The sequence below is a fragment of the Corapipo altera genome, unplaced genomic scaffold, assembly GCF_003945725.1.
Source record: "Corapipo altera isolate COAL_440 unplaced genomic scaffold, ASM394572v1 1, whole genome shotgun sequence".
NCBI classification, from domain to species: Eukaryota; Metazoa; Chordata; class Aves; order Passeriformes; family Pipridae; genus Corapipo; species Corapipo altera.
In genome coordinates, this window is record NW_020884873.1 from 42,478,051 (window position 1) to 42,494,326 (window position 16,276).

Here is a 16,276-nt window from a genome sequence, read left to right on the forward strand (position 1 = left end):
CCTTCCCAAACCTTCCCAAACCTTCCTTTCCCTTCCTAAACCTTCCCTAATGTTCCCTTCCCAAACCTTCCCTTCCCTACCCTGCTCTCCCTCCCCTCCTCTCCCCTCCCCTCCCCTCCTCTCCACACCCCTTCCCTCCTCTCTTTCATTGAAAATTTCCAGAAACACAAAATGCAACTTGTAAATAATTTTTTACTTGGCAAGCTCTCATGCACTAACAGTTTACATATTGTTCTGATTAAGCAAGCTAAACATGGTACTAAGTATGTAGATGTGTTTCAACTCATGATGACAGCTTGTGTATGATTTACAGCACTGGCTGTTAAAGGCAATTGTTCTGGTTCAATATTTCTATTTATTCATGCCAGCATTTTGCTGTAAACAAAGCCATTTATGTATCAGATGGCTACTGACAAAGAGTGTTTTGAAAGCTCAGTCCCAACAAATGTGCAGACATATATCTACAGTTTAAATAAGTATGCTGGCATTCTTTATATTTTTTTGGGTTGAAATGAAACTGAAGAGAGATGTTTCTATAGCAATTCAGCAGTTCTACTTGTCTGATTCTCTTTCTTCATAAGGATAAATGTAATGCCAACCCAACAGACTGTTAATATCCCAAACATGAAAACAATGCAAATGTGATGGGTAAGGAGTCTCAATAGTACAATTCATACCAGGAAATAAGCCATCTCCAAATATTTCCTTTAAGTCAGGATTAATATTATCAGAGAGAGAATTCTTATTCCTTAAACTCACAATGGACCTCAGCTGTAACAGTATTCTCTATATATACCTAATATTATTATCTTATTACCTATTCAGACCTACACATAAACTGACTGATAGTTGGTGTTGATGTCCTACTGAAGTAGAGTCACAAAGTTCAAAATCCTTTTAATTTGCTGCAAAATCTTATCTATGTGACCATAAGGCAACATTCTGCTTTGCAGAGGCAGAATGGGTAGCTTCCATTAACAATGAATGGCAATGCAAAAATCTATTTTTTTAGTGAGAAAATTTGTAATGCTTTCAGCAAATGGGATGAAAATGGACTTTCTCTCAAGCTCTCCATAGGTATTGTATTCTGGACTTTTGGTAATTACACATGAGCTATTACATCTAGTGTTTCCCAGGCAAAGAAGTTAATATACACATAGACTTTTTTCTAGTCTGGCAATTGTAAATCTTAACCCATATTTCAATAAGGAAGTCACTGATGGATACCTGACCTGATCCTGCCAAACCAGTGTCAAGACCAGCAACTCTACCAGTTCATACAGCAGTGAGTAGGCTACCAACTTGGATCAGAGAGCACCAAGCTCTACCAAAGAGCAGTGTGAAATCTCTGAGTTAATTCCTCTGCATCAAAATACAAGGAAGGTTTTCCCTAGCAAATACTATTCTCATTTGAGCTTTTTAATTTGCAAACTTCTTTTTTCTTTTTTATTTTACGAGATGAAAATATGTCTCCAGACCACACATGTTCTCTACAGCACCTTGAGAAGAGACATCCCTTCTGCTCTGGGTAAAGTGACTTTATTGTAGTACATGGTGGCCTTCTCAGAAGCCATCCTTGGACACTGGATTTTCTGAGTCACAACCTTTCCCATAAGTTCCACCAAAGCCATTGTGGGATTTAGCATTCAGAAAAATATCCTCCTGAGGAAGCATCATAGAAGCTACTGTGAAGTCCAACATGTAGAGAAATACCTTCCCAAAGAAGTAACATAAGGTAATAATTTGGTTACTACTGCTGTTCAAGAACACAACGTATACACCTCCCATGCTGACCCTGTATTTTTTGCCCTATATGAATGTAAAAAGAAAATGCAGCCAAAAAAAAAAAACTAACAAAAGCCACAAACAAACAAACAAACAAAACCCCACAACCTTACAAATCACAGTAGGCTAATTGAAAGCTGTAGCTACTACTGTGAGTAGGTGAGCGGTCTGCAGAACAAGGACACTTCCAGAGATAATCCAATTCTTTTTTATTTTCTTAATTTATAGTAATAGCCAAGACAGAGTCCAGGAAAAGATGAACTAAAAATATTGAGGTCATGGGTCTATTTAATGCAGCAGTTAACAGCAATGGATTTATGGGAGAAAATAAGGGGCACATACTCTGGGTCACGAGCTGAAGAAAATGCTGCTCTCTCTGTGTCACCATTGCAGCTGTGTCCAGCTCTGGCTAAGATGTGGCAGCCCTTCCCCATCACTTACTAGGCTGGGATGTTTCCCCAAGCAGGTGAGGACTGTGGTCTCAGCCTGAGCCACCACTTTGCAGTCCCTACTCCAAAGCAGTAGTGGGGCTGTTCTGCCCCAGCAGATGGGCACACAGCTTTTTGGGCAGATACTTGTACTTAATGTGTTTCTTACCCTGATGCATGCCAGAAAGAGCATAACCCAGTGGATACACTGAATGGGAAAAAACAGGTTCTGCATATGACCACTCTGTCTCTCTGGATTCATTCCCTCTCCCTTCAGTACAGATGAATAATGAATCTGGTCTTTCTTTCCCCTTCTGTAAACCCTAGCAGTAATGATAGCCCTCAGGCTACAACAATCCATGTGGAGCTACTGTAAATGATGGTGAAATTAACTGCATTGGATGTCTACCAGGATTTCAAAACAAAAATGGCCTCCTCATGCAGAAGGAGAGGACGAAGAAGGTTTCTTACCACCATCTTCCTCCTATGTAATGGAAAGACACTTGCAGACACTAGGCTCAGAGGACTGTGAAAACTTCTCAGCTCCTTAGGATTTCCATTAGTTAGAGAAGGATTTACTTCTCCACAATGAGTCAAAAGATGCTCACTGCGGGAAAACTCTGAGTTTAGTGATCAGGCTCTTCTACAGGCTACTGGTTTTACTCTCAACTTTGTCCTCTCTGGTTTCAAAAACCTACTTTTTCCTCACTTGAAGAACAAAATTTAAATACACAAGTTGGCATCTGCAAAATCCCATTCCCCTCTGCAGAGGTAAAATAACGTCTCCCCAGGTGCCATCAGCTTCCTTAAAGCAAGCCAATAGCCTCACAATATGTATATAGCCTAATCAGGGTGTCTGGCTCTTCATAACTCTTGTGGTAGGAGTATCACAGTCCAGAGTTTGGTCTATTAAACATTTAAACACCACAATTACACTAAGAATTATGACTGCATGATTTTCTACTGCCTAGCACCTGCATAGCTTTATGTGCTTAGGCAAACATAGTGCCAAGAGGTAAAACTGGGCAGGTAGTATTCTCCACTCACTCTGGAAAAGTGGGAAGAGTTAGGGAGATGGAAATGGAAAATGAGGCCCTTTAAAATCTTTAGGAGAACGGTATTTTTTTTTACTGAACAAGTAATTTGAAATCATAAAAGGAGTATTGAGAATATCTTTGCTTTTTAAGACACTGAGTGTGATCTCACAGGACTGTAAACAAGCAATAACTCCACTGAGATTTCCAGCTGCACTACAGTGAAAGTAGTGTAAGTGAAATCAGAATCCAGACCTAGACTATCATTTTAACAATCCCAATAAGATTTTGTGGGGAGTATGAATTCATGCTGTAACTCCACTTATCAGTTTGTTAGTAGGAAATAGGCTTCAGCTTGAGTCTTTCAGCACAGCCCAAATGGTATGATTATGGCCTCATAACATTTCCTTATGGTACTTACTCAGTTCACAGTAAGTTTTGATATGGTATCTTTTTCCATAACTTTCTGGCTTCTTTTTGTCTCCTAATTTTGACCAAGTTGTATCACCTTACTGCTACTAAATCAAGCCCTTTTTGTTTCCTCCTGCTGTTTCACAATGCCTACTTCTCTGTTTAATAGAGAAATCTCCTTCCTTATTCTGACTTCCTCCAGCACGATACTGTCAGTGATTGCTGCAGTATGTTCATCTTTACCACCTACATTCCCCACCCTGTGCTAAGATGGTCTCCACCTGTCTTCCTCTACTGTCCTTGGAAATCACAAGATTCTTCTATCCCATGGATCTTTATATTCCATTATAGTTGACATTAACGTGCTTTGCTGTGCTTTCTTCAAACATGATTTGCCTTGATTATGGGGATGGGGTTCTGTTTGCATTTCATTCAGGTTTTTTCTTGTCCTTAGCTTTTATTAATCAGAATAACGTAACTTTATGTAAGTTGGATTATGTGCTTCATCTGTGTAGCAAGCATCAGGGAAGCAAAATCCTACAAGCATTGAAAACAGTAAGAACAAAGTAAACAAAGAAATTTGACAGAGCTTTGAGAAAGTGGAAGTAGTCATACACTAGAAGTTTAGTGTCAATTCATAGGGAAAAATATGCCTTTTTTTTCCCCCAAAAAAAGGAATAGAAATAACTGTAAAAGGGTTCACATTTGCAAGTATGGGATCTAAGTATATACCAGATCCTAGGTGTTCTCATGAGAGTTTCAAGTATCATGCTGCCTGTCTCTTAATATGCCCTTTTTCAGAGGGCATATTGTTTTGTCTGGTCAAATTTTCAACCTTTTGGAAGCCAAGGTGAAACTCAGACTTCTTTGCTAAAGTATATCCATTGTGTATTAAAATACTCAGGATGATTCATTCAGTCAACCCAACATCTACTCATCAGCAGGAGAACAAGCTAAGGAGGTATTATATCTTTCTCTAGCACACCACTTAAAGTGAGGCATTCCAATCTAAAAGGCAGAATTGTTCCTTTGAGTAAAATAATTAGCGGTGCAGGAGCGAGAAAGCTGTAACAAGAGAGACCTCTAGCGGCGGGAGCACCGCGCCCGGGACGGGACGGCACTTATTGTCCTGGCACCGCACCGCCCCGTCCCGCACCGCCCCACGTCGCACCGCATCGCGCACCACACCATCGCGCAAGGCGCCTCGCCCCGCCAGACCTCGCCCCTGTGCGGAGGACGGGCTGCGGGGCAGGGGCTGCGTGGAAATGGCTTCCCACTTCTCTGCGGTGCTGCCCGCCGGCGTCCTGTTCCTGCCAGAGGAGGGTTCGGGTAAAGGGTCAGAACTGCCTTTAGTTTACCGTATTATGCAGCAGTGCACTGCGGGACGTGATAGTGAAAATTAAAGTGTTGCTATAAATCCAATGTGACTTTTTTTTAAAATATAAAATATTTCAAGTTACAGAAAAATTGAGTTGTTTTACTCCACCTGTTTGTTGAGCTGTCTTAGACTTACTTAAGTGAGTAATTTGGAAAAACGCGGAATTCAGTGATGCAATTTGTGTTCTTACTAACAAGAGCCTACCCTCTGCCGTCGCACCTTAACGATTCCATATATTGATATCCTGTTGCTTTACTTGTTATGTGAAGCATCTTGTTTATTTTTTTAATTTGTATTTCATCTTACCAGCTCAAACAACAACTATTTGTCTTAAGTCATTTGCAGCTACAGTCACTATTGAAAGTCTTCTCTCTCTTTCTTCCTGGATGTAGTGGTCCTGCTGATGTCATGTCTGTTAACATGTAGTCGTGTCCATGGGACAGCTCAACCATCATGCCTGATGCAAAGCATTTACACAATTAGACTCAAAGCATGTGGCATCTAGCAAATTAATAATAATAATAATTAGGACTATTTTTTGTGTTAATAAGCAGATTCGAAATAATGGAGAGAGAGAGAGAGAGAGGGGAGACATGAAGTGTGTATTAGGTGCAGGTTATCAAAAAGAAACTGTCTCTGGATTATGTACAGTTTCACTTGACTGAAGCTTCATGGAAGATTAAGCTTCTTTTGTTCTCTGTGCTGTTTCACATTGATCAGTTGATGATGTGCAGAATAATTTTAACCACATATTAAACAGTGGTTAATCTAAGATAAGGAGATGAGCAAATATGAATAGTGAATAGTGCTTTTAGTCTTAATGCTAATTAGAGATGGAGCAAGCAGTTCATCAGAAATTTAAACTCTTTGTTCAGGGTTCTCAAAAATATAGGTATAAAGGGAAGGCCTGTTTACTATCGCAATGTTTACCAACCAATCTCCCATATGGCACACATAATTTATAAAGGAATCAATCACTCATCTCTGATTTATGGAGGATAATAACACTGAGATGCCTGACTTGTGGAACTATTGCAGATCTGGAAAATAAAATAGACAGAAAGTGTTAAAATACAGGATACTCTGTCAAAGAGTTTTCAATATTAAGCTAGTTGGGTAGCATGTTTAACAGGAGAGGGAAGTGGAGTTGTGGGTTCTGCAGCATATAAAAATAACACATTGTATTCTCCTTAAATTACAGCATTTCCAAAACATTACACATCAGACTTTTGCTGGCCCCACAGGAGACCTCTTCAGTGCCTTTTCTCTTGTAGATATTTAATTGATCTCTTTTGAGGCTAGGAGAGATCTAACATTTTGCAGATCTATTTTTATTTTCAGCTTTTGCTTTAATCCCCTTCATACACCTTTTATTTCTTCATTTGAATTAATTAAGCTCTCCTCAGATATATGAAGACGATGAGATTTCTCGACCCCATTCATTACACAGGTTATTCACAGTTCTTTCAAGAATTTTACCAGCAGTTCTCAGCAATTTGCCCAGACAACCCATTTGTTACTTGTGTGTGAGTATTTCAGCAAGCCCAGGAATTGGATAACTGGCAGTGTGGAATTTGCAGTGAGAGCATTTATCTTTTCCAATAGATTCAGTTTTAATAGCATACGGCTTTGTTTTCTAGATGAAAATAGTACATCACTAGGGAAAGGAATAAGTACATAGTAGTTTAAGTTAGCAATGACTTTAAAAAGGGAGTAAAATCTTGATTTTATTCTTTCTGAATTAACTTTTTTATTTTTACTTTTTTTTTACTTCTTGTTTTCTCTTTCTGTTTGAAAGACGAAAGACAAAACACAAGTTAATGGTACAGTTCATATGCTGTATTATCTCCTCTGAGCCACCTGTTTTTGTGTTCCAATCACATTTACTCTTACATGGTGTATCTTCAATTTTCACTCTTCATCCTTCAAATGTTTATTGCATGAAAACAAGTCTTATCAATAAGTTCCTTGAATATATTGCTGGTGGCAGAAGAACTATGGAGTCTACTTTAGTGAATAACTTCATCATCTTTGCCTCCTCATCTCTGATCAGATAGGTGTCTGGGCTACTTTTCCCCTGTAGGTGGACTCCTCTCTAAATATTATTTAGAGTATTGCTGGAGGTAGTCTATTGCAGAAAGGTATTTGGCGCTGTGATCTTTGTGCATAAAACATGTGCTGATCTTTTAAACATGAAAAGATTCATTGCTAATCCTGCAAAAAAGGTAAAAGAAAGTGAGGAAGAACATCATATTGGGAACAAGTAGGAAGAAAATTGTTAACCAATGCAATTTAACAATCATTCCTATAAAGAGACACACGGTTTCAATTTTCTTATTGAAATTGAATTATTGGTTTAAAACAAGTTGGCAGAGTAAAAACATTTCATATGTAGCCACCCAATACTCCCTCCCTTTCTTTTTAATCTCCAAATATATCTGGCAAATTCAGAGATTGTTTTCTGGAGTCAAGGAATCCCAAACCAAAGGAGTCTCACACTGTGATATTTTTTCACACTTTTCATTTTTCACTTTCTGATAATACAAAGAGATAAGACTTTCTAAACTTAAAATATCAGAGAATTATTTTCCTCACTTTTTGAGTATATTTTTCTTAAACATCTATGCAGACAAACACTTTGTTCCTGTGTTCCCCAAAGGAGAAGAATATGTGTAGAAGTATGCTTTTTTGGGGGAATTAGGTTAACAACATATATCATCGTTACTTCTATTGTCAGGGAAAACACCTAGAAAACACTTTAATCCCTTTTATCACTATTAAAAAACACCAGACACAAATATTCCAGTGTATATATGAAAGAACACCTCAGTCATCACTGAATTTACATTATTGTTACTGGGCATCTAAAATTGTCTTTGAACATCTGGGCAACATTTTGTGGCATTCACAAACCTCTGTCACCCTGGTCTGTACGTGCTTCACGTTTGCACCATACTAGTGAGACATTTGCTTGCAAGGTATATGTAGCTGCTCTGAGGCTATTGCTGATCACCTTCACTACAGCCTCTACAGAGCTTGACTCAGGCGAACCTGGTTTTCCTCTCACTGGACTCCAATATTGGAGGGTCCTGCTCCTCTTCACATTCAGAAACCTGAAGGATGACAACCAGTGTCTGAAGTGTGGTTTCATTTCACAGAGCTGTAGCTCTTTTGCAAAAAAGGTTAAGCCAGCTCTCACACTGTCTTTTCATGAACATGCACACACCTACCAAATTCATGCTGGTCCTCAGACAGAGCATCAGATTCTCTCAAAATCCATGTCCCCCTCCTCTTGGCAATGTTGGTTTAGCTATGGTTTGCAATAAATTATTCCTTAATATCTATACAAATAGGGATTTTTTTCATAAAGTGTGATTAATAACTTTCACTATTTCAATCTGGGAGCAGGAACAACATCATTATGACTTGGCAAACAATCATTGCCATGAAAGAAAGGCTATACCGAAGAGGTAAAATGTCTGTGAAAAGAAAATTGGCTCAAATATGTTCTGATAATCCATATAAAACTTGGCAATTACAAATACCTCTACAGAAACAACACACCATCTATAACGCTGCGGATGCCTTTGAGAACACACGCAGGATCACTCTCAAGGAGAAAAGGCAACGCAGGAAGAACAGTGTCTTGCGGAATACACCATCTAAGGAGTCTTTCTGTTGTGCCTTTTGCAATCGGATATGTCTGTCACGTATTGGCCTCATAAGTCACGAACGAGCCTGTAACAAATGTGGATAAAGCCTTCCCAAATCTTCGTTCGCGAAGCCCAGCCATGATGACAGAAACAAGGACTGTGAAATAATTCCCAAATGAGCAAAAGCTACGAACATATTTTGTGACCAACTAAGCTATATGATTTGTTCTAATATATACATTATCATTTTCCCAAGTAGCTTTAAAAGTATGAAAATATGAACAAAATTACTTTCATAATAACATACATCCTTAGCATCCTGGATAACATTTATTATTTGTTTTATCTAATACTTCATTTTAACCTGCCGGATGTCTGCTGGAAACTCAACATAGCAGAGAAAAGGCAGTCTAGGAGATTCCTAGAGTGTATAAAGGATAATTTCCTGCTCTAGCTGGTAAATGAGCTTACCAGGGATGGGGCCCTGCTAGACCTGCTGTTCACAAACAGAGAGGGGCTGGTGGGAGATGTGGTGGTCGGAGGCCGTCTGGGGCACAGTGACCATGAAGTAATAGAGTATTCAATACACAGGGACACAAAGAGGGCCATCAATAAAACTTCTACTCTGGACTTCCACAGGGCAGATTTTGGCCTATTCAGAAGAATGGTTCAGAGGGTACCTTGGGAAACAGCCCTTAAAAACAAAGGGGTCCAGGAGGGATGGACATGCTTCCAGAAAGAAGTCTTGAAAGCACAGGAGCAGGCTGTCCCAGTCTGCCGAAAGGTGAGCTGGTGGGGAAGACGACCGGTCTGGCTGAACAGGGAGATTTTGAAGGAAATTAGGGGAAAAAAGAGAACTTACTGACTATGGAAGAAAGGGCTGGCTACTCATGAAGAGTTTAGGAATATAGTTAGGTCATGTAGAAAGAAAATTAGAGAGATAGAGGCACAATTTGAATTCAATCTTGCCACTTCTGTTAAGGATAACAAGACATGCTTCTACAAATACATCAATAGCTAAAGGAGAGGCAAGGAAAACCTCCATTCTTTGTTGGATATGGGGAGGAACATAGTCACCAAAGATGAGGTGAGGTACTTAACACCTTCTTTGCCTCAGTTTTCAACAGTAAGATAGTTTGTCTTCAGGACAATTGGCCTGTGGAGCTGGTAGACAGAGACAGGAAGCCGAATAGTCCCCCTGTAATCCAGGAGGAAACAGTCAGCAACCTGCTGAGCCACTTGGATCCCCACAAGTCTATGAGATCAAATGGAATCCATCCTAGAGTGATGACGGAGCTGGCAGAAGAGCTCACCAAGTCACTCTTCATCATTTACCAACAGTCCTGGCTCACTGGGGAGGTCCCAGATGATTGGAAGTTGGCAAATGTCACAGTCATCCACAAAAAGGACTGCAAGGAGGACCTGAGAAACTACAGGCCTGTCAGCCTGACCTCAGTGCCCAGCAAGGTTATGGAGCAGATCATCCTGAGTGCAATCACACAACACCTACAGGATGGGCAAGGGATCAGACCCAGCCAGCACAGGTTTAAGAAGAGTAGGTCCTGTCTGACCAACCTGATCTCCTTTTATGATCAGGTGACCCACCTGGTGGATGAGGGGAAGGCTGTGGATGTGTCTATCTGGACTTCAGCAAAGCCTTTGACACCGTCTCCCATAGCATACTCCTGGAAAAGCTGGCAGCCCACAGCTTGGACAGGGGCACTCTCTACTGGGTTGAGAACTGGCCAGAGGTCTGGCCCAGAGAGTGGTGGGGAATGGTACTGCATCCAGTTGGTGGCCGGTCACTAGTGGTGTCCCCCAGGGATCAGTGTTGGGCCCAGTTCTATTTGATATCTTTATTGGTGATCTGGATGAGGGGATTGAGTGTACCATTAGCAAATTTGCAGATGATACCAAGTTGGAAGGGAGTGTTGATCAGCTGGAAGGCAAGAGGGCTCTTTAGAGGGACCTGAACAAGCTGGAGAGAGAGTCTCGTTCCAACAGGATGAGGTTCAACAAGGCCAAGTACCAGGTCCTGCACTTTGGCCAAAACAACCCCATGCAGCGCTGCAGGCTGGGGACAGAGTAACTGGAGAGCAGCCAGGCAGAAAGGGACCTGGGGTTACTGATTGACAGCAGGCTGAACACAAGCCAGCAGTGTGCCCAGGTGGCCAAGAAGGCCAATGGCATCCTGGCTTGTATGCGGAACAGTATTGCCAACAGGACCAGGGAAGTGATTCTTCCCCTGTACTCAGCACTGGTGAGGCCATACCTCGAGTACTCTGTCCAGTTCTAGGCCCCTCAGTTCAGGAAGGATATTGAGGTGGTACAGCATGTCCAGAGAAGAGCAACAAGGCTGGTGAAGGGTCTGGGGCACAAGTCCTATGAGGAGAGGCTGAGGGAGCTGGGGTTGTTCAGCCCAGAGAAGAGGAGGCTCAGGGGAGACCTCATCACTCTCTACAACTACCTGAAAGGAGGTTGTAGCCAGGTTGGCATCGGTCTCTTCTCCCAGGCAACCAGCAGTAGGACAAGAGGACACGATCTTAAGCTGTGCCAGGGGAGGTTTAGGTTAGATATTAGGGAGAAATTTTTACAGAGAGAGTAATCAGATATTGGAATGGGTTGCCCAGGGAGGTGATGGATTCACCATCCCTGGAGGTTTTTAAGATGAGATTGGATGTTGCACTTAGTGTCATGGTCTAGTAACCATGGTGCTGTTGGATCAAGAGTTGGACTTCATGATCTCAGAGGTGTCTTTTCCAGCCCAGTTGATTCTATGATTCTATGATTCATTAACTCAAGGAATACTTCCAAGTTCCAAAAATAACACTTGCCAGGGTTAAAGCCTTTTAGATAAAGGATCTGAGAAAAAATACATTGAAACTAAGAGAGAAAATCAAGGAAGAAAGAGGTCATGAATACAAGCCATAATGCAGGATGCATTTCTAGGAATGCCTGTCAACAACTCTTATTTATTTTGATTTCTATAGACTCTTGGAAATATTGAAGAATACATAGATAATTTATAAAAGTATATTTAAAAATTCCTTATTATTTTTCCGAATTATAAACATCCTCTGGAGTAACAGAAAACAAAATTATCCATAAATACAAATTACAGTGAATTATAGTGTATGTTTTTAGGGAAACTCAGAAACTTTGATCATATACTCTTTCAAAATTTAGAAGAGGGTATTTTCCCTAAATGTGGGAGGAGTATTTCTTTTTTAAGCAAGTGCATTTTCCGGAGGACTTTCTAAATTTAAATATACTCTATAAATGATTCAAACTGTGATGAGTGTAAGTCTAAACAGAATGTAAACCTCATAAATGACTGGTTGGTTCATGAACCAACAGTCCTGTTCATGAAGACAACGATACAGACAAATAAAATGCTAACTTGAAGCATGAGCAGTTCAAAGTCTGCCTCCCCAACTGACCCACAGAAACAAAGTTCTGCTCTGAAATCCTTAGAGGGAAAATAACCTCTTGACATATTGCAATCATGAGTATTCTTTATTTTCTGGCTGTTACTGAATATGTTCAAGATACTCATGAGCTGTTTCGGCAGATACTTACTGATGCAGTCTTCTGTTAGCAATAGTCTTTAGTCATTTTAGTACGTTGAGAAGTAATCTCTAAGTCTGTCAGTCCCATTTTGCATTACAAATCATTTGTACTTTTATAACTGTCATTTCCAAGGACATCTGGAAAAGATGGATTTATGAAAGGTTATCGTGCATTCTAAGGAGGCCAGGAATTAGCATGACTTTGTAAAGGTTCTTGTAAATTGAGCAGCAGCCATCACTGGCAATAAGCTGTTTTCTGTTCTAGTCAAGTATCTTTATTTAAATATTAAGGAAGAGGTGTGACCTTTGGCCTCAAAGATGACTATGATGCAGCAATAGCACAATCTATTAGCTGTCAATGAAGTATTATGGCCCTGGCTCTCTCAAGACACCTATTTTTGGACAGTGTTATAATAACCCTTCCATTAGGCATCCCCAAGGCAAATAACCTTGGCTTTAACAGAGTCAGTTTAAAATTCCTTGGAGTAACGTTAAGAGAATATCTGGTTTGTGTCAGTTTAGGATCAACTACCAGCATTAGTCCCATTCTGTAAATTGTAAGTAGCTGTGGATTTATTAGAATTTTTTTATACGTGCCCACAGGTAAATATTAAATGCAAAGGATACGAAAACATATATTGCGTTCTACTTCCTTCATAGAATATATGTAGATTAACGGACATCTGACAGGTCTGAGCATTTTAAAACAGGATCCATTTTTTATGGTATACATTTAATCTCTTTTGTTGGTGAAAATTACACAATGTCACTTGAATTAAATTGCACTGGAAAAAATAAAAAATAAAAAAATAAAACAGTAAATGCCATAAAAAGTAGTCTAGATAACATTCCTATGAGTTGATATGTTGTCCTATATAAATTTTTAGGTAAAATAAGATTAGAGGACTACCTAAAAAGCCAAGAAATTTTCACATGTTATGTCTCGTTTTCCTCCTGCACTTCTAGGTTTTCAGGTGCCAGTACATCTAATACTCAAAGTTAAGTCCAAGACCAAGTCTTTTCAAACTTACTGGAGCATTCAGAACAAGTCTTTTCTTCATGTTTCCTTTGTTTTTTAGACAAAATAAATCTGATAGTTCTCCCCTAATGTCAGCTGAACAGTCTTAAAAACTACAAGAGTTTCCATCCATATGTAAAACCAGCTAAGTTCGTGTTTTGCACCTTCTGCAAGGGAACAGCTGTAAAGCCACCTTTCCTAAGAGGTAACAATAACGGTCAAACTCCATTTAAATACTTTGAAAAATCAGAGGGACATGCAAGTAGTAAAAATAGCCAACTAGAAATCCTATTAACATTTCAAATATTTTAGCCAGTATTCTGCATACAGTGTTTCTTCTGAATCCAGTTTTAATGTCTTATACAAATGGCTTTTGTTGCTGAAACACAGCAAAAATTTGAATGTGCTTACTGTTCTGAAATCAGAAGCTTGTCTGATTCTACAAGTATAGCTTCTATAAAACTTCATTTTATGATGATTTTTAACAGTAGAATATAATTACTCAGGCAGGAATAAAAGCATTCATGTGGTGGAGAATGGCATGAGCTGTCCCCCAGCAAGGTTCAGTGCCTTCTCACCATCACCCGGTCCCCAGAAGGGCTTTGATGGAGCCAAGGCAGTGATGGATCCCCTCCAGCCACTGCCCCCAGGAGTGCTCTGCTCAAGGAAGGTTTACACATTGCAGAGGAAGAAAGCACCTGAATTAAAATAACTCAGTGCTAAATTGGCCAGTTCTCTCTAGTTAGTTTTGAAGAGTCCCCTCACTACCTGCAGTTCTTGACCTCCTTAGAGGGTTTTATAGGGGGAAGATGAATAAAGGGAAAAAAAAGCTGTGGAGGCAATAGCCTACCATGCTGTGATCCACCTTCTAATGGCTGCATTGGGATTTATCCCCTTGCCTAACAAAGGCAGATGAGACAACTTCTACATGGGTTAAGACTGGAAATACTCAAAACTGTCAGTGCAGATTCATGCTACAGCCAAGAATATTTGATTCTTGTAAAAGTGCAATCACTACTCTGGGCAACGCGGGCTTCATGATTAATATTTTCAGTCTGGGAGCTCTACTCTCCCCCAGCAGGTCCTGGCATGGTACACAGTCCCTGGCAAGACATAGAAACTCCAAACCAGACTGGACAATGCAAAAGTATTGCAGCAGGTATTTTGGCCCTGACATTCTCAGAGATAAAAGCTGCAGATCCAAAAAGTAAAACACAGTGAAAGATGCCCTCACCTTACTTATGATCCTGACAATCTTATTTCAAACTAGTTTTAGGGAGCTACGCATAGTTGTAAAACAAACAATTAAATTGAGGATTACAGCAGTTGTTTCCAAGTGCTCAGTTCTCACATATTGCACAGTATGACAGCAATATTCACTCTCAACAAAGGGCACTTGACTTAGCACTCCTCTTACAGTGATATTGGATATAAAGCCATTTTCTTTCACAGGACAATACCTGGCAGAATCTAGGATGTAATTTAAGGGGCTCTATTGGTATCGTAAATTACAAGAAGTCTGCTGAAGCAGTTTATGAATGGCAGTAAAAACCTGAAACTGAATTACACTATTAGAATCATGCATCACATGCATGTATTATTATTTATAATACAGACCTAAGTATCCCTGTATTTTATTGACAAGGAAAATAATGTAGGACCTTGTACTATATAGGACAGGGCTTTTGCATCCTTCTTGGTAGCAGATGTGCTCCAAAAATGGAATAGAATTGATGTTTATAAAGTTACTTCATAAAGGAGGAAAGAAACACAGGTCTCTAAGTCTTGGAAAGTATGATAGCACTGCAATGCTTTCTACAAGATCAATCCCTCGTGCCACTCTCTGAGTAGCATCTTAGCTCCAAAATACCATCATATTGAATATGAGGAGGATGCTTAGGACCTTTACTATTTCTCTACACAAAATCTGTGTCCCTATTTCAGAGTACATACAGAAGTCTTATTTGGCTGTCAATCAGATCACTGTCTCTGTTTCTACTTTCAAATTTTCTGGCAGCTACTGGCTAGCACGAGCACTTTAAGAACACCGTTGAGCAAAGAGAGAAAGAATAATGAGAAAGTTACAGTCTAACTGAAACAACCTATGAATGGTCCCATAAGCACTTGTTCTCAATTCACTTAAGAATTTAATTCCCCAAAACGAAGTAATCCATGGCATGTATTCAGACTCCAAACATCTGCTTCAGGAAATGGGCTTGAAGGGGAAAGTCCAAATAGGCACATTTTTGCAAATATTTTAGTGTGAAATTTACTTAAATCTCTGCATTACTTCACTGGCAAAACAGGACATAAGGCTGATGTTTGCAGTAATAGCTATATTTTTATTGACCTACCAAAAAGGTAATTTCGTATGGGCAAGCATAAACACCTCTGTTTAGAAGGAAGTCCTCAGTAAAGCAAACAGGCACTTGATACAAAGCCTGCTCCCACCAGAAAGGTTATAAGAGCAAGTCATATACACCTCCTAGTAACACTAAGAGTACCTGAATCCAACAACAATCCTGTTTGGGATTTCAGGGGCCTAAGGGAAACAAATGTCTATTTCTTACTGGATTTCAACATGCTGAACATCAAAGTTAGTTCCACTGAAACAACAGAGCTTAAAGGGCAAATACCTTTGTTTTATTCCCATGCTTGATAACTTTGAGTATCAAGATATGTAGAAAACCATTTCTGGCCTTTTAAATAATCACATAAGTGCTTGTTACCAGTAATGCATTGTAAGATCCCAGTCCCACAGCCACAAGCTTAACTGGGAGTCATCATCATGGCTGGGCTTTGCGAATGAAGATTTGGGGAGGGCTCTACCCACGTTTGTTACAAGCGCGTTGGTGGCTAGAAAGGCCAATACGAGATAGACATGTCCGGTTGCAAAAGGCACAGCAGAAGGACTCCTTAGGTGGTATATTCTGCAAGGCACGATTCTTTCTGCATTGTCTTTTCTCCTCAAGAGTGATCCTGCGTGCTTTCTCAAAAGCA